Source organism: Halichoerus grypus, chromosome 8 (assembly GCF_964656455.1).
Source record: "Halichoerus grypus chromosome 8, mHalGry1.hap1.1, whole genome shotgun sequence".
Classification (NCBI taxonomy): Eukaryota; Metazoa; Chordata; class Mammalia; order Carnivora; family Phocidae; genus Halichoerus; species Halichoerus grypus.
In genome coordinates, this window is record NC_135719.1 from 106,838,800 (window position 1) to 106,858,473 (window position 19,674).

The 19,674-nt window shown below is 38.7% G+C and overlaps 1 long non-coding RNA gene across 2 annotated transcripts in view; it reads left to right on the top strand.

Annotated features, from left to right (window-relative positions):
• The window catches only part of LOC118539683 (uncharacterized), a 200,476-nt gene that overhangs the window by 41,937 nt on the left and 138,865 nt on the right, over positions 1-19,674 (top strand). The window lies entirely within an intron of this gene.

Consider the following 19,674-nt stretch of genomic DNA (forward strand, 5'->3'; position numbering starts at 1 on the left):
CGTATTTTTTTCTTTCACCTGCTTAGCTTGATTACTTTCCATTACTCTGTCCTCTAGGTTGCTGATTCGTTCTTCTGCTTCTTCCAGCCTGCTATTTATTCCATCTAGTGTATTTTTAATTTCAATTATTGCATTCTTCATCTGTGTTTGGCTCTTTTTTATCTCTGTGTTAAGGGTTTCACTGATGTCCTTCACTCTTTTCTCAAGTCCAGTGAGAATTACTTTAAATTCTCTATCAGGCATGTTACTTATCTGTTTTTCACTTAGGTCTCTTTCTGTGATTTTGTCCTGTTCTTTCATTTGGGACACATTCCTCTGTCTCCTCATTTTGCCTAACTCTGTGTCTGTTCATATGTGTTAGGAAAGTCAGCTATGTCTCTGGCTCTTTAAAATAGTGGGTGGGGCCACACTTTTAACAAGGTGGCCCTGGTCTTCTTCCACAGAAGACATGCAGTTGTTGTGGAAACCCAACTGCCTGGGCTGCTTTCTAAAGCACACGCAAGCAGGGTTGCAGTGCCTGCAAGCTGTGCACACCTGTCCTCTTCCACAGGGATGCATAGTCACTGTGGAGACTCGGCCAGCTGGGGCAGCTCTGCAAAGCATGCCTGGGCAGGGGATACAGTTGTGTTTTTTTTTTCCTTAAGATTTTATTTATTTATTAGAGAGAGAGCAAGCACAAGCATGGGGAGGGGCAGAGGGAGAAGCAGGGAGCCTGATGTGGGGCTCGATCCCAGGAACCCCAGAATCATGAACTGAGCCAAAGGCAGATGTTTAACTGACTGAGCCACCCAGGCACCCCCAGGGGTACAGTTTTAAAAAGGTATGCACATCTTCTGTGGGTGATGACCAACTGTAGCAGCCAGGACTGAGTCCCTGAAGATCATGCAGTGAGGAGACACAGTTTTGGCAAGGTTTGTGCAGGTCTTTTGTAGGAGGGGACTAGCAACACCAGAAGGGAGACAAGCCCAGCTGGAGGGAGCAGCATATGGTGTAAGCAAGTTAGGTAGTGAATGCTGGTTCCCACAGGTGGCTGTATGTGTTTATGCTGGGTGGGGCAGAGGAGGGAAGTGGCACCTGCTAGCTCCTTTGTTCCTGGAGAAGTTCCTCAGCTAACTCTGAGATTAGTAACTAATCCTCCTGTAAGCCCCACGTGTTTTTCAAACTGCTGATTCTAAGCTGTAACTCCATGTTTGTTTGTTGTGCTGTCTCTTAAGGGCAGAGACTTAATTTCCTATGTCCTCTGGGTTCTCCCAAAACTGAACCAACTGATTTTTAAAGTTCCAGGCTTTACTTCCATTGATTGTAAAAACTCATGGAATTTGGCCCCTGTGATTTTCAAAGCCAAATGCTATGGGGATTCATCTTTGCTGTGCGGGCACCCTGGTGTGATAGTCTGTATCTCTCCCTTCTTCCCACCCTCGGCTCCCTCCCTCCCTCCAGTGGCCAGACCTGCAGGGTTTACCTCCCCACCATGTCTTTACCCTTCCTACCCTCTCGGATGTGGCCTCTTCTCTATATTTAGTTGTGGAGTTTGTTCTGCTAATCTTTGGGTTATTTCCTGGGTTATTTACACTGATGTGAGTGTTAGTTATCTAGTTGTATCTGTAGGACAAGGTGAGTTTAGGGTCATCCTACTCAGCCATCTTCCATAGTTAGTTCCATAGTTAGCTAAGATTTTTAAGTCATAAATAGATGTTGAATTTTATCAAATGCTTTTTCTGCATCTATTGAGATATTTGTATGATTTTTCACTTTAATCAGTTAACATAATAAATTATATCATTTGATATCTTTTTCTCATGTGAAACCAACTTTGTACTTCTGAAATAAACCCAACTTGGCCATGTTAGATTTTCCTTTTTATTCTTGCTTTCTTTTATACTTGCTTGATTTGATTTGCTATTATTTTGTTAAGGAATTTTGCATCTATGTTTGTGAATGAGATTGTTCTGTAATTGTCCTTTTCTTAATCTTCTTATAATGTCCTCACTTATATGTTACAGTAGCCCTAAAACATTATGGAATTATTTTATTTCTTGATCATTTTTTAAAAAGATGTATTTATTTATTTGACAGAGAGCTAGAAAGAGCTAGAGAGCACAAGTGGAGGGAATGGCAGAAGGAGAAGGAGAAGCAGGCTCCCTGCAGACGCAGGGCTTGATCCTTGGACCCTGGGATCATGACCTGAGCCAAAGGCAGATGCTTAACTGACTGAGTCACCCAGGGGCCCCATATTTCTTGACCTTTTGATAGAACTTGCCTAATAAGTCATCTGGGACTGGAGTTTGCTTTGTGAAAATTTTGAACCTCTTTATTTCTAGTAGTGCCTTTGCCTTAAAGTTTATTATCTCATATTATCTCATAGCTATATTTTAGTTAAAATCTGCATGATATATTATCTTACCATTCTTTTACTTTAAACTTTTCTGTCTGCCTTATTTTTTTTCTTTTTTAAAGATTTTATTTATTCATTTGAGAGAGAGACAGAGACAAAGAGAGCACAAGCAGGGAGAGAGGCAGAGGGAGAGGGAGCGGCAGATTCCCTGCTGAGCCAGGAGTCCGACATGGGGCTGGTTCCCAGGACCTGGAGATCACTACCTGAGCCGAAGGCAGACGCTTAACCATCTGAGCCACCCAGGTACCCCTCTGCCTTATTTTTTTGATGTCTTTCTTTCAAAGAAAAAAATCATTGGATTTTTAGTTCTATGTAGTCTGGCAATCTTACCTTTTAACTGAAACATTTAATCTACATTATTTAATATCTTTTCTTATATATTTAGGTTTAAACCTATTATTCTACTTAATGATTTCTATTTGTCTAATTTTTTTCTCTCCTTTATTGAATTATTTTGGATTGATTAAGGTTTTTTGAATAATCATTCTTTATTTTCCCTTTTACTTAGAAGTTATAGTATGTTTTTGTTCTTTAGTGATTACTAGAAATTTCAACATGTATATTAACTTTGAAAAGTCTCAAGCTGAGGCTCCTGGGTTGCTCAGTCAGTTAGGCATCTGCCTTCAGCTCAGGTCATGGTCTCAGGGGTCCTAGGACTGAGCTCCATGTCAGACTCCCCGCTCAGTGGAGAGTCTGCTTCTTGCTCTTCCTCTGCCTCTCCCATTGTTCGTGCTCTCTCTCTCAAATAAATAAAATCTTTGAAAGAAAGAAAGTCCCAAGCTAAGCAATACTTTTACCTTTGGTATAACATAAGAACCTTAGAACACTTGAAGTCCACTTGTCTTCCTCTTGATTTATGCATTATTGCTGTGTATTTTAATTATGTTTTTTCTTTTTTTTTAAAGTGTTCTTTTTTTTTTTTTAAGATTTTATTTATTTATTTGAGAGAGAGAATGAGATAGAGCATGAGAGGGGGGAGGGTCAGAGGGAGAAGCAGACTCCCTGCTGAGCAGGGAGCCCGATGCGGGACTCGATCCCAGGACTCCAGGATCATGACCTGAGCCGAAGGCAGTCGCTTAACCAACTGAGCCACCCAGGCACCCTCTTTTTTTTTTTTTTTTAAGATTTTATTTATTTGACAGAGAGAAACACAGTGAGAGAGGGAACACAAGCAGGGAGAGTGGGAGAGGGAGAAGCAGGCTTCCCAGTGAGCAGGGGGCCTGATGCGGGGCTTGATCCCAGGACCCCGGGATCATGACCTGAGCTGAAGGCAGATGCTTAACGACTGAGCCACCCAGGTGCCCCTTAATTATGTTTTTTCAAATTTTATTCCATAAGTCATTTTCTACTTACATTTACCAATAAATTTGCTACCACTTTTGTGCACATCAGGCAATATAGACTATTCTTTCGGTTGATAACCTTTATGAATCCTTTTCTGATGTCTATTGTTTCTGCTGGTTCTTACTCATGATGCCTTGTTTCTTGTGTGCTTGTTTTTTGGGGTTTTTGTTGTTGTTGTTGTTTTACTATAAACTGTTCCTTTCCATGAAAATTGTTTGTGGTGATTCTGTGAGGCCACGGGTGAAGGTGAATTCCTTCAAAGAGTATTTTACATACTTCTACCAGGTGCCTAGAGCTCTACCAATCCAGGACCACTTTCAAATTGTAGCTTGAGGTGTTGGGAATCATCACTTGGTATTTTAAGAAATATTTTAAGTGTTTATTAAACATTTTTAGTTATTGGCAGGAGAGACTGTATAACTGAGTGTACCATATTACTGAAATAGAAGACATTGTTTACATTTTCTTCTAAGAATTTTTTATTATTTGTGGTAAAATATATATAACATAGAATTTACTGTTTTCACAAAATGTACATAACATGAAATTTCCCATTTTCACCATTCAGTGACTTTACGTATGTTCACAATGTTGTGCAAACATCAGCACCATCCATCTTTAGAACTTTTTTCATCTTGCAAAATTGAAACTCTGTCCCTGTTAAAGACAAACTCCCCATATCATCTCCCCCAGCCCCTGATGATTACCGTTCTACTTTCTGTCCCCATGATTTTGTGTACTCTATGTACCTCACATGAGTGGAATCATACACTATGTACCCTTTGGGATTGGCTTTTTTCATTTAACATAATGCCTTCAGATTTCATCCATGTTGTAGCATGTGTCCTTCTAAGAGTTTCAAAGTGATTTTCTTTTCATAGTTAGATCCTTAATTCATCTAGGATTCATTTGTGTCTAGGTGTGGGGTGTATATCTAAATTTATTACAATATGGGTGTCCAGTTGTCCCAATACCATTGTTGATTATTCCATCCTTTTCACATTGATTTGTAATGTCACCTCTGTCATCTATCAAATATCCATGTAAATATAAGCCTCTTTCTAAGCTGTCTGTTTTCCCCAGTTGGTCTATTTTTCTATTCTTATACTGGGAAACAGTATTAGTTACTATGGCTTGAAAATAATTCTTAATATCTGGTAAGATAGATCCTCCACCCGGGAGGTCTGAGTTTTCCTAGCCTCGGCTCTGATCCTAGGAGCTCTCCACAGTCCTGTAGGTGAGGGTTGAGAGAGGATGCTGGCCAAGAATGTAAGCCACGTGCCTTTTCACTTTGCTTGCACAGTCAGGTCCTGTTGGGTTCAGTTCTGATGTGTTGTTTCTACTTGTTTGCCAGAGATGCCACAGGCTATAGCTGTATGGATCAGAAAGCACCCACTTCATGCACTTCCTAGATTAAGTCATCACCTGTGGTCCATTGACCTCCATGGAGCCTAACAGCTGTCTCAAGAGTTGAAATATTTGACATATCCATTTAGTAAATTTTTATTGAATGCCTACTATATGTTAGCATTGTGGATGTAGTAACAATCGAAACAGTCCCTGTTCTCATGACATTTATATTCTATTTTATTAAAAGGAAAGTAGTTATTTTTTGTCAAGTATAGTGCTTTACTTAAAAATGCTAAGGGCCTTCTACATGATTATTAATGAAATTTTGTCCTTTATTGGTCTTTGTTCTTACATTTCAAATAGTTCTGAAGACATATTAATTTGAAAAATGCTTGATTGCTGGAGATGAAATCTTCGACAGAGGTCCATGTTTTAATGTGTACAGCATTCACTGGATAAAAATTTATGGATATCTGTGTAACTGAGGCCAAATTTATGACAGGCAACAAAACCTACAGTGGAAAAGGCTGTCACCAAAACTTCACACTCTGAACACTGAATGTACCTGCCACCCTGCATCCTTCCTGAAAATACCTCACCCCAAAGAATATACCTCTTTACTTTCTCAGTCTGTAAAACAGGATGGTTAAAAAAAAAGTAAATTTTGCAAACAGTGTTATTAATACTAGTCTTTTATGAAAGCTAGTCACACTTAAAAAAGTAACTGAATATTGCTCTTTTGGATAGATGCATGCTGGTTTAGGGGGAAGGGACTTGTAGGAATTTCTTTGAATTCAGGTTTAAATTTTTTCCCTTCACTGGGGTGGCTGGGTGGCTCAGTTAGGACACTCAGTTAAGTGTCCAACTCTTGATTTCAGCTCAGGTCATGATCTCAGGGCCGTGGGATCAAGATGTGTGTTGGGGTCTGTGCTCAGCACAGAGTCTGCTTGAGATTCTTTTTCTCCCTTTCCCTCTGCCCTTCCCCCTGCTCATGCTTTCTCTCTAAATAAATTAATTAATTAAAAAAATTATTTCCCTTCATAGAGGACCAAAAGGATATCACAACAAACTGAATGACTCCATTGTTCATCTTAAATGCTGGTAGGTGACTTATAAAGTTGACTTAACAACTAGAAGGCAGAACTATACATTTCTGTACAAGATTGGTGTAATTAATATTTATCATGGAAACTATGAGTTATTTCAGATTCTTTACTTATGTGTCATAGAAATTACAGTATTCATGGGAAAAAATAATCATCATTAATCATCTTTCTTTTCTAAAATGGTTCTTGACAAATATGTCTCTGAGATTCTAAAAGACACAGACAGAAAATCAGAGAACATTTTAACCCAATAATGACATAAATGACTTACCTTCTTGCTGGGTAATACTTACCAGAATGTTTACCAAAATGAAGCTGCAGTCATTGTCCTGTCAGCTCCTTTGCAATATTCTGTGTATATGTTGTAAGGGATTGGCTTGCCATAACTCACAGAGTTTAAAATATTATTGCTATTTTTTTTCTATGTTTTTGTGTGGATATGGGTTCTCAAAATCCTGTGATTAAAAAGAGAGAAAAGAAATGGCCCAGATTAGGGGTGCCTGGCTGGCTCTGTCAGTAGAGTGTGTGACTCTTGATCTTGGGGTTGTAAGTTTGAGCCCCATGTTGGATGTAGAGAATACTTAAAAATTAAATCCTAAAAAAAAAAAAAGGGAAATGGCCTGAATTCTAAACCTGACATTTGCTGTTGGCTTCCTTTGAATCACTTGTATCCAAATTTGATAAAACCTGTAGCCTGATAAAAAACAAATGGGAAACTCCTCTTCCTTGATGTTAAATTAAGAACTATTTTAAATATTAAAACAAAAAATTGATATGTTGAATAGATTCAAATCAGCATGAGTTTTAATTGTTATCCTGGTTGCTTCAGGCAGCTAATGGTGAACTATTCAAATGTTTCCACCAAAGAGCCCAGAAAAGCCCAGGAGTGTGAATGAGAGTTACCTCTGCCTCAGTGTATCATCACAACAAATTATGTAATTTACCATCATGTTTCTACTTTAGTTTTTCCATCAGAATAAACAATAAACACACCATGTTTCATTTATTCCACAACCATCTATATACTAGTACCTAGAATGTTCAAGGCTCTGTGTTAGATTCTGTGACTATAATGGCAAATAGCAAACACATCAGAGTGTTCAGAGGTAACACTTTATCACCATTTTACATAACCAAAATTTATCTCATATTTTTTTGTGAAAATTAAATAGGAAGGCCTCTCTCATCTGGGACATAGTAATTGCCCAAAATGTGAGTGCTTCAAAGATAAAATAAACTATATGCAATCTGTAAATCCTGATTAGATCTCAATTAAAAAACAAACAGCTATAGAGGATATTATTGGGACAATTATGGACATTTGGATTTCAACCGGATGTGAAAGATTAGAGCATTATTGTTCATTTTCTTCAGTGTGGCAATGACAGTGAGATTATGAAAGAGAATATCCTTGATCTTAAATGATGCTTGAGGAAGTATTGGAGGTGAAGCATCATAATATCTGCAACTTAGTTTCAGTGTTTCAGAAATATAGTTATATAAAGAAGAATGTTAAATGGTTAAATGTTAGTGGTGGTTTATGAGTGCCCATCGTACTGTTCTTTCAACTTCTGGAATCCAGTTTGAAAACTTCCAGCATAAAAAGTTGGAAAAAACTTTTAGTCCCTTTATCTCTTCCCTGTTAAGAATAATTTGTGATTATGCAGTTCCCTCAAAGGGAATCTCATCCCCAAAATATGAATTAGAAATTGGAGACCATGCAAATTTAAGACCATTTCAGAAAGGATGTTTTGTTTATTATTTTTTGTTTTTTTAAAATCTGTTACATCATCGTCGCTTCTCGGCCTTTTGGCTAAGATCAAGTGTAAATCTGTTACATCAGTCAAGGGTAAATTCAGATCTGAGGCAACACTCTTCCTGAACTGTGTCACAATGATTTAACTTTTATTTGCCTGAACTCTGTTTTACCTTGTACATTCACCTTTGCCAGAGGAATTGTGTCTTCACAGTCATTAGCAAGGTACTTACACTAAGTCCACACAAACTTTTACATTATAGCACACCGGGGGTCAGGGGAGTGTGGAACCAAGATGATCAGAAGAGGCCGTTTCACTCAGCGAGTTTACAGTTTTATTGGAAGGTTAAACATGATGAAGCTGAAGAACACCCTCAGAACAATTTAGAAAGCACAAATTAAAGTAGTGCAGATTCAAAGGGGGTTATAAAGAGGAAGCTGTTGCTAACATCAGCTTGGAAACAAAGCTGTCACAATAATCTAGATGTTAACAGCAACTGGACATCCATTGACTTCAGACCTTCCTATAGATTAAATTTTTCTTCAAGTCCAAGTAAATTCGGGGCATCACCACTGGGATTTTCTGATGTTACTCACAGTTCCAACTCAGGCATTCTTTTGCCTGAAGTTGAAGCCAGGGAGTGACATTATATATTTAATCATAGAGAAGTTGTTTTTTGACCATGGTTTTCATCAAGTCCACAGAGCCCCAAAGAGTAAAGAATGTATCTAGCACGGTGAATATATATTGTTTACTGCAATATAACACGTTTTTAGTAGTCATGACATCGATGGTCCTTAGAGTCCGACTTAAGAGGGTGTCATTGCTTTTCTCAAGCAATGCCAAAGGAAATGATGGATCTCCTAAAAAAGTGATGGTAGGAAAAAATGAGCTCAGTTTATAATAGGCACTAAGAACTTCTGCAGATTCTATGACAGATTCATTAAAAATGTTTATCCTGTCTGACAGAGACTATTAAAATTCTGATATATTTGCTCAGGCAACGTCTGCTAATATAAAATTTATCAACTTGATATTTTGCTGAAGACTATTAAGGGAAAATGTAGGAAAGTGTTTCTTTTTACCTCTAGGTGGTGCTATGTATTTTATGTAAGCACAAGACTAACTAGTTTTGAAGTTGGAAAAATTCCTAAAGATTATGCATCTTATTTTACAGATGAACAAACTGAGATTCATTGAAATTTTATCCTGTTTAAGATAAAAATTCTGGGTAGAGGCAGAGCCAGGACTAGGGCCTCTTTTGTAAAATGTTTAATGTATGATTTATTCAAGAAAAAATTAGTCATTCCATAATTATTTCAAACAACATTACACTGTCGTGACAGGTTTAAGAGTTTATTTTACTTTTACTGATTCATGAAGTTTTCTTTAGAAAGTTCTAAAAGAACATTTGCTTAACTTATTTGAAAACAGATTGTAAAGAAAGATGATAGTGTATCATTATGCATACATCTAAATTACCAAAGAGGAACTCCCAGTGGTGAAAGAACATGTTTAAAGAGGTAATTCATTAAAAATGAAACACAAACTGTTAATAGGTATGTGAAAATATATCAAAACTCACTAACAATCAAATCAAAACTAAAACAACAGTGTGGTGCTCCTTATTCCTTCCAGATTAGCAAAAAGTCTATGATTATCCTCAGGAATACTGAGGCAATGATAAACTGGGCACTTCGCCTCCTGTCAGTGGGAGCATAAATTGGTACAACTTCTCTGAAAGCTAATTTGACAGATGTTATCAGGAACTTTAAATTGTTCAAACTCTGACATAGTAGTTCAGCCTCTAGGCTCTTCTCTGTAGGAATAATCAGAAATGTGGACAGTGATTTATATACAAAGATACTGATCACAGCATAATTTATAATACTTATAAATAAGAAAATCATTTTATAAATTAGGGTATGGTTATGATATCAGGCAGCCATTTACAGACTGCTTGCAAATTTTTTTTTTTTTTTTAAGATTTTATTTATTTATTTGACAGAGAGAGACACAGCGAGAGAGGGAACACAAGCAGGGGGAGTGGGAGAGGGAGAAGCAGGCTTCCCGCCGAGCCAGGAGCCCCATGAGGGGCTCGATCCCAGGACACTGGGATCAATACCCGAGCCGAAGGTAGACGCTTAACAACTGAGCCACCCAGGTGACCCCGCTTGCAAATAATTTTAAATGACATAAGAAAATGTTCATAATATTTTACTGAATTAAAGAGGAAGTTAAAATCTATAAACCTGGTATTATCTCAGTTATATAAAAACATTACCGTACTTGGAGAAAAAGAATGAAAAACATTAACAGAGGTTATCTAGATATGAGAAGAATGAGTACGTCTTTCTATTTCCTACCTACTTTTCAAGTTTCCTACAAAGTATACTTTTATACTAAGTACATTTATAGACAGGAGTTTTTTTTTTTTTTTTTAAAGAAACTGGTAGCATTCATTCATTCATTTATTTAAAGTAAGCTCTACACCCAACATGGGGCTTGAACTCACAACCCCAAGATCAAAAGTCACATGCTCTTCGAACTGAGCCAGCCAGGTACCCCAGTAAGTAGCATTTTAAATGATTTTGAAACCTGTCACTCTGTAGATCATCTGAGGTTGGGAGATTCTCTGTCTTCCCCCTTTGCTCCCTTGTACTGGTAGTCAGAATGAGGAAACCCTACAGTATTATTTCCCAGAGGCTGAATAATTATGTGTGATTTGCTTTCCCTTTTAACTCTTTGAGAAAATTAAACCCCGAAGTCTAAAGTTCATTTTAGACAGACTGAATAATCATGTCTAAACACACCTCCCTGAATATGTGTTGTCCACTTTTCTTCTTCAAGATTTTCCTTCTCCCTTCTTTATTTTATTCTATGGTTTTTGTTGACTCAATTTTTAAAATCTGTTTTTGTGCATTATAATTCATATTAAGTTTCTAACTAATATAAAGTTCACACGTTCAGATGTCTTGCTAGATGCTCCTTAGTTCATTCTTGAATTAGTTACTGAAAGGTGCTCAGTTTAATTGAAAGAGCCTCTTGCTAGCTCCCAATCCCCGACTTAAAAACTCTTCATTCTTGTTCTAGGAAAAAATGTTGGCTCATCTGAAACTTCGTTTTGTAATTCAGATTGTCTTGTAATGATGCAACTCATGAAAAGCATATTCAGTGTTATGTAGTGAAAAAAAATCTAGAATTAAACTGCAGGAGACCTTGACTTTTGTCCTGGGGATTGGTTATCAGGACAGTGAAGAATGAATGGTTTGGCATTTCCATCTGGCACTAATTATGTGTGTGATCTTTGGCAAATTATTTATCCTCAGTTTCTTTGCCTATAAAATTAAGGTAGTGGCCTGATGACCTATGACTCATGACCTGACGTAGGAGCAGAATATCTGAAATTGTGCTTACATTGGCAAATCTGGGGCATGTGACTCCCATCCATTTAAGATCCTTTCTGATCTTGAAATGCTTTTCTGTTCACAGTGTCCCTTCATAACATCATCTTTAGCAAGGAACCTCCTGGACCCTTGTCTCTCAAGCTTGACCCCAGATCCCATACTTTAGAGGCACTGCTGGCTTCTGTTTTCTTAGTTACTCAGATAAGGCAGTGCTTAAATGTTGGAGCCACAGGCATAGAAGCTGCTACTGGACTCCTAAATAATGCCTTGTGTCAGCCACAGGCATGAACACATCTGGAAGAGTGTAGCAACCATATGCACAGATGTTTGTGCATCTTCGTTTAGCACAGGGAAATGTTAGCAGAAACTCTAGTGTGTAACAATTTCCTAATCCTCTCCATCCAGGGCCTGCCTTAACTTAGATGGAATAAATAGCTGGCTACCTACACAAGTCATGATTTGAGGGGATACCAGACAGGGTGCTTCATCCAAAAATACCTTTCCAAAAATGCCTGTTAGTCCAATGTTATTGAACTTACCTTTGGCTCTTGAAAGCTACCCCAAATGCTTTAAAAACACACCTCTCAAAAAATGGAAAGAAATCTAACCTTAGGAGGACAAGGAACATTCATAGGGTTATAGCAGGTCAAATTCAAACTAAAACACCATGAATGATACATTTGCATCTTCCCCATTTCACATTCTCTTTATTCATTCCTATGTTATCAAGTGTACCATGCTTTAATGTAAGTCACAGGGGCGCCTGGGTGGCTCAGTTGGTTAAGTGTCCGACTCCTGATTTTGGTTCAGGTAGTGATCTCAGGGTTGTGAGACGGAGCCCCGCATAGGACTCTGCTGAGTGTGGAGCCTACTTAAGATTCTCTTTCTCCCTCTTCCCCCCTTCCCCACTTGCATGCGAGCTCTCTCTCTCTCTCTCTCTCAAAAAAGTGATCTCTTAATTTGTCTGTTCATGTTTGAGTTGCTGTTGATAAATAGATTTCAGGTTAAGATTTACTTGGTGCCTGTTTTTAAAATTATTTTTTTGATCTGAATCATATTCCATTTTTTGGCCATCAGTGTGTTTATAGGGAAACTTATATTTATCTCTGGGTGCCTTGTTAAACAAATACATTTAAAGGCAATAATAAGGAAATAATTAAATTTTTAAATAAGAGATTATGAAAATGTATTAAGTATAGGGGATATTTCTATGCCTTGGCATTGTAAACTATAAACAATGCACAGGCTTTTTTTTCTCTGAGTTCTTAGAGCTATTATAGTTTATAAACATAGTGATGGTTTTAGCTTGTAACATAAATTTATCATTTTAAACTTAGCTTATATTAATTGGTGATGAAGACAAAAGTAGATTCTAAGAAAACAGAATTCTGAGCATCCCAGATAGATATTATAGCATGACTTTGGCCAGAGCTTGCCTAGTAAGATTTACAGTGTACTTGACCCATTTTGTTGACATTTTTATGATTCCTCTTCCTTCTGCATGTTTTTTTTTTTTAAGATTTTATTTATTTATTTGACAGAGAGAGAGACAGCGAGAGCAGGAACACAAGCAGGGGGAGTGGGAGAGGGAGAAGCAGGCCTCCTGCCGAACAGGGAGCCCAATGTGGGACTCGATCCCGGGACCCTGGGATCATGACCTGAGCCGAAGGCAGACGCTTAACGACTGAGCCACCCAGGCGCCCTTCCTTCTGCATGTTAAAAGTATTCTCTGAAGTTTTAGATACTTATCCATTTGTTCAACAAATTATATGTTGAACGCTTACTGTCTTCTGGGCACTATGCTGTGCCTGAAACTACAAAGACGAATAAGACAAAACTGTCGGTGTTAGTGGGAGACAAAGACAATTGCAATGTAAAGATGCACAAACAGAAATATGTTTGAAGTTTCAAGAAGTCTCATGGGAGGGAGCTCCTGGTTCTGCCTGGGAATGTCAAGGAAGACCTGCCTGAAGAGGGGATGATTCCTGGGGAAAGATACACCTGCTATCATGATCATAATCGAGGGAGAGAGAAAGCAGGTATAGGTAGGAAGTGCCTGGCTGAGCTGCAGGGTATTTAGCCAGCCTGAGAGATTTTGGGGAGCTGCTTGGAGATGGACCCACTGAGGAAAGGAGGAAAGGTATGGAGTAGGAGAGTCTTCCAGAAAGACAGAGCAGAGGTGTTGGCTTAACTTGTCCAGGGAATGGCAAGTATTCAGAAAGGTCAGGAGACAGGATTTGTGAGGGAGCTGATGAGGGAGGGGTGAGGGAAAATAAATTCGGGAACGCCATGTGTGATGCACCATGCTGAACACTTAGCATGTATTAGCTCATTTAATCCTCATCTAACTCCATGAAATAGTTACCATTATCTCCATTTTATAGAGGAAGACATTTATGGAGGAGGACATGTCCACAAATTTTTTGATATTCTTCCCTTTAAGATGTAGATTCTAATTCCTCTCCCCTTGATTGTGGGCTAGTTAGTGACTTGCTTCCACTTAATAAAATATGGCAGAAGTGATGATTTGTGACTTCTGAGACTAGATCTCTTTCTCAGATCATTCACCCTGGAGGCAGCCAGTTGCCATTTGATGAGGACACTTAAGCAACCCTATGGAGAGGCCCATATGGCAAGAAAGTGAGCCCTCCTGCCAATAGCCATTAAGGAACTGTAGCCTCCTGCCATCTGCTATGTGCAGAGCCATTTGGCAAGATCTTCTAGCCCCAGTCAAGCCTTCAAATGACTGCAGCTCCAGCCTTGACTGCAAACTTACGAGAAATCCTGAGCCAAAACTACCTAGCTAAGCCCCTCCTAAATTCCTGACCCCCATACAACCTCTGGCACAATAAGTAGTTTGTTTTAAGCTATTAAGTTTTGAGGTGATTTGTTATGCAGCAGGAGGTAACTAATACAGACAAGGAGGCATCAACATATTCAAGGGCACATAACTCATAAATTACGAATTTGAACCCATACATTCAAACTCCAGAGTTGATGCACCTAAACTATACTATCCTGCCTTGAAAAGTAGGTGGGGGCCTGTCTTTAGAGACCCCATGCTTATATTACACTTACACACACACACACACTCGTACGTACGTGTATACACATACACACATATTTTTTCTCCCTATTTCTTTTTCTTTTCTTTTTTTTAGGACTTTATATTGATAGTAATAGAGAACCACTGAAAGCAGCTGAGTTTTAGAAAGACCCTTTGGTGTTGAAGCCTGATTATAAGGGGCCACAACTGGAGTTAGAAGAATTGTGTCAGGTAATGAAAGTAATCCAGACAGGGAATGATGAGGTCTTGGACTAAGGCATGAGATAGAAAGAGTTGGACAGGGACACCTGGGTGGCTCAGTCGGTTAAGCATCTGCCTTTGGCTCAGGTCATGATCCCAGGGTCCTGGGATCGAGTCCTGCATCGGGCTACTTGCTCAACAGGGAGCCTGCTTCTCCCTCTCCCACTCCCCCTGCTTGTGTTCCCTCTCTCTCTGTGTCTCTCTGTCAAATAAATAAATAAAATCTTTTAAAAAAAAGGGTTAGGTTCAAAAAATGTTCAGGGAGTAGACTTGAGGCACTCCTAGGTGGCTGACAAGATGTCTGTGGCTCTGGCCTGTGAGAGGGCAGGAGGGGTGGTGGAGGGACTTTCAGACCTGAGTCAGTCATGGTGCCACAGCGGGTGGGGTAGGGAGGGGATGTTGGCAGCTGGTGGGAGATTGGGAGAGGATCATAATGAGTTCTGCCTTGGACATTGTGCATTTGAGATGTCTTTGAGACATTTAAGAGACACTTGAGAGGTATCTGCACTGGACTGGCACTGCAGAGGAGAGGTCTGAGTTGAAGTGGGGATTTGGGGGTCACCAGCCTGCCTTTAGAGGATGCTGAAGGGACAGCGTGGATGACTGCACCCTGGAAAGTGTGTGCAATGGGGGGAAGAGAGCGCCCTCCAAGGAGAGAGAAGCCACAGAAGGGAGAACCAGGGGGAAAAATGGCATCTGAAGAGCCGAGGGGAGAGGGAGTACCATGAAGGTGTCAAATACAGCCTTGTTTTGTGACAGATGCCACTTGATGAGTCTGTGAAATATGGCCAGTGACTTCTAGGCCTGCCACCTAAAAGAGCGCCCTGTGGAGAAGCTTCTGCACCACGCCCTCAGGCACCTCCGAAGGCTCCCAGTGAACTTCCTGTGTGCACCCGGTCAGCGCACATGTACTTACCGAACCCATTTAAGGTCAACGTTTATGTAGAGTTTAGCATCCAGCAGGCATGTACTAAATGACTGTTAGAGGAGCAAATGCTTATTAATACATGCAAGGCCCTGGGCAGAGCAAGGCTTTACTCTATTTGCACATGCAGAAGTAATCTAAGAAGACCTCTTGATGAGTCCCATGGACTCATATAAGTAGCTGCATGCAGATTTAAATGAGGGCTTGATGTTTGCTACAGAGACACAAAATTTTATTTCTCTTCATTTCTCTCTCATTAGTGTTAACAACAATAAAAAAAAAGAAGTCAGAGGCCTGGGATTCCAAGATTTTTCCTGATATTTTAAGATTGAGTTTACAGATGCAGTTTGGAAAGTTCACATGGATTAAGCTGAGATGTTTAAAAGGGCTTCTTTAATAACATGAGCTTCTTTCACCTCCAGCTGTCCCATGGTAACTTCCTGTCCATCTGGGAGTCATTATTTTTAAAAGTTGTATTTAAGTTAAATGAAATAATGTCAGTGCTTAAACTTTTTTAGTAATTAGATATAGTGATTAGTTTTCTCTTTTAAAATTATGCTTGGATTTTCAATTAAGAAAACCACGCAAAGTCATAAAATAGTAAGTCCATAATATAGTTTCAAAAGTCCAAAAACTTTTACAGACTAATACTGAATTTAAAAAATTCTGTGGTTTTCGTATGAAAGGCAAACAAAAGTTTCCCACATATTTAAATAATTAAGACAGTTAGAAAACTTTAAGCCAACCTTTCAATGCTGTAGCTCTTTATAGTATGAAATTTCTGCTATAAATCTGCTGGATTTATTAATTGAGGATGCTCATTTAGTAGGGCATTAAACCATATAACATAATGCTACTTAGTGAGGTCTTGTTTTGTCTGTTTTAAAACTCCCCAAAAGTAAAAAGACCAGGAAGAGAAAAGAGTTAATTGAGTTCATCTGGAAGAACCTCCCATCCCCCAACCTAAACCTTCTTACCCTTAAATCCTGCCCTACTCCTGTGTCTCTGAGCCCAACCCTTCCCCAGGTCCTTCTCATCTGCCTTGAATCCTGTGCTCTGAAGCTGGGCACTGAGGCTGTCATTCTGTCATTTGATGTTATTGTATAGTTATTTCATGGGTACTTAGAACTGGTTGGTCTCTGCAGTTTGCCTCTCTAGTCAGTTTGGCTAGGCTGTGGCGTCCAGTTGTTCGGCCAAATGCCAGACAATATGTTTTTGTGAAGGTATTTTTTAGATGTGATTGACACTTAAGTCAGTAGACATTTTGAATAAAGCCAATTATGTGAGAGGACCCCATCCAATTCATTGAAGGCCTAGGAGACAGACAGAAGTTCCCCCGACTGCAGCATAGAAACCCTGCCTGGATTTCCAGCCTGCTGCGCTGAGCATCAGGCTCGAGACTGCAGTAGCAACTCTCCCCTGAATTTCTAGCCTGTCTGCCTGCCCAACCCCCCGCCCTGCAGATTTTGGACTTGTCACCCCCACTATCACATGAGCCAATTCCTTAAAATCGCATTCTCTTCTACTGGTTCTGTTTTTCTAGAGAACTCTGACTAATACAAGTATGAAAAATCTACATTAAAGGATAGATATGATCGTAAGAGATTTTAGTGGGCTATGTCATTTTTATAGTAATCCCTTGAGGAAAATATCTATCAATTTGCAAGTAATAACTCCTTAGAGGAGCCTTAAAGAACTTAACCAGTCAGTCATTGGCCCTTTCTCCAAACCATATTAAACTCATCCTTCATTGATTTTTAAAAACATTTTACTTGGAAATAATTTCAAACTTACAGAAATGTTGCAAGGATAAGAACAGTACAGAGAAGGGGTGCCTGGGTGGCTCAGTCTGTTAAGCATCTGTCTGCCTTCGGCTCAGGTCATGATCCTGGAATCCCAGGATCAAGCCCCATGTTGAGCCCCACGTTGAGCCCCATGTCAGGCTCCCTGCTCAGCAGGGAGTCTGCTTTTTCCCTCTCCCTCTGCCCCTCCCTGCTTGTGTTCTCTCTCTTTCTCTTACTTTCTCTCTCAAATAAATAAAAATCTTTGAAAAAAGAATAGTACAGGGAAAACCCATATACCTTCTACTTGGCTTCATCTACTTTACCCATTTAACTTTATCATTGTGTATGCATTGTCTCTCTTCCTACACACACACATACACACACACACAAAATTTCTTTTTCTGAACCATTTAAGAGTAAGTTGTATGTACCATAACTCTTCTAAATGCATCAGTGTGTATTTCCAAAGTCTAGGGATAGTCTCTTACTAATCTAATTATCAAGTAAAATAAATTTAATATTGATATAATATTTGCATCTATTCCATAATCTGTATTCTAATTGTATTCATTGATCTAATACTGTCCTTTAAAGCATTTTTTTTCTTTAGTAGAGGATCAAGTTATCATGTTTCTCTATTCTGGAACATTTCCACAGCTTTAGTTGTCTTGTATGAGATAGGTGCCATCAATTTTGATGCAAAATTTCTAGGGAAATTATTTAGCTAATGTTGGCTTTAACAAAACTTAGAGTCAGAGATAAATCAATATGAGATGTAATTTTCCTCCTAGGACTTAATTAGGATCACACAAAATTCTGGATAGGAAATACCCTAATAATGCCTGACTAAATCAGTTTGATGGCCCTGTCTTCTCTAATATACTTTCCTAATCTTTGCCGTGGGCACAGTCAGTGGACAAGACAGACCCTGCATCTGAAGTTCTGTGACTAAGAGCTTTTCTGAATTGAGCTGGGCTTGGGAATTAAAACCAGATATGCTTTTCAGTTAATTAGTTCATAACATAAGAGAAAACTAAGAGCTTGAGTTTTTTAAAAAGTTAATGAGAAGACATTGAAGTCACTGAGAACAGGCTTTTCTAAAATATGTTTCCTTCAGCTTTACTTAATATATTTTCTAAAAAATTAATTAAGCTAGGGGCGCCTGGGTGGCTTAGTCGGTTAAGCTTCCGACTCTTGATTTCAGCTCAGGTCATGATCTCAGAGTGGTGAGATTGAGCCCTGTGTGGAGCCCTGCATTGGGCTCCATGCTCAGCAGGGAGTCTGCTTAAGATTCTCTCTCTCTGTCCCCTCCTTAAATAAATAAATAAATCTTAAAAACCCCAAAAAACAAAACAAAACTAATTAAGCTAGATTTAGCCCATAGCAACCTTGGCTTTTTCTTTTTTCTTTTTTTTTTTTTCTTCCTTTTTTTTAAACAGAGGGGAACATTTGGTTAATTACTATTCATCAAAAAATATTATTTGAGGGCGCCTGGGTGGCTCAGTTGGTTAAGCAACTGCCTTCGGCTCAGGTCATGATCCTGGAGTCCCGGGATCGAGTCCCGCATCGGGCTCCCTGCTCGGCAGGGAGTCTGCTTCTCCCTCTGACCCTCTTCCCTCTCATGCTCTCTGTCTCTCATTCTCTCTCTCTCAAATAAATAAATAAAATCTTTAAAAAAAAAAAATATTATTTGATGGGGAAAAACCCATTAGATATATAAAGACAGATAACATTAGTTAATCAGGGACAAAGAATTGCATGATGTAGTACAGATAGCTAAGAAAAAATTCTTCATTTTGAAATACATTTTTATGCAATGTCATATGGTCTAGTTAAAATCACTGTCATGGTACCTTTTGGTCCAAAAATGGAAGTCATATAGTGTATCATGTAATGTCTTCACTTTGGCTGACTCACGGTCTTGGCATTGTTTTTGCTGCAGATATATATAGAGATGGTTCATGTCATACTTTAAAAAAATGTCTTTGGACAATAGAACAGAAAGAACACAGTTCATGAGACTTCTGAATTATAGATTTTTTGAAATAGAATTTATTTAAAGGCATATTCTGTAAGCAATGCAAATAACTTAGTTTTTTTAAACAGGAAAAATATCAAATTAGAATTTGATGGGGGTGGGGAGGGTGTATATGTTTAGGTGATTAACAATTAACTGATTACCAGTCAGAAATCCCCAAGATACTACTTTTATGAGAAAGAAAGCTTTTTTTTGTTTTACTTAGAAGACTTGATGAATCAAATGATTGCCATTTTAAAAAATTGAATACCATTCTCATTT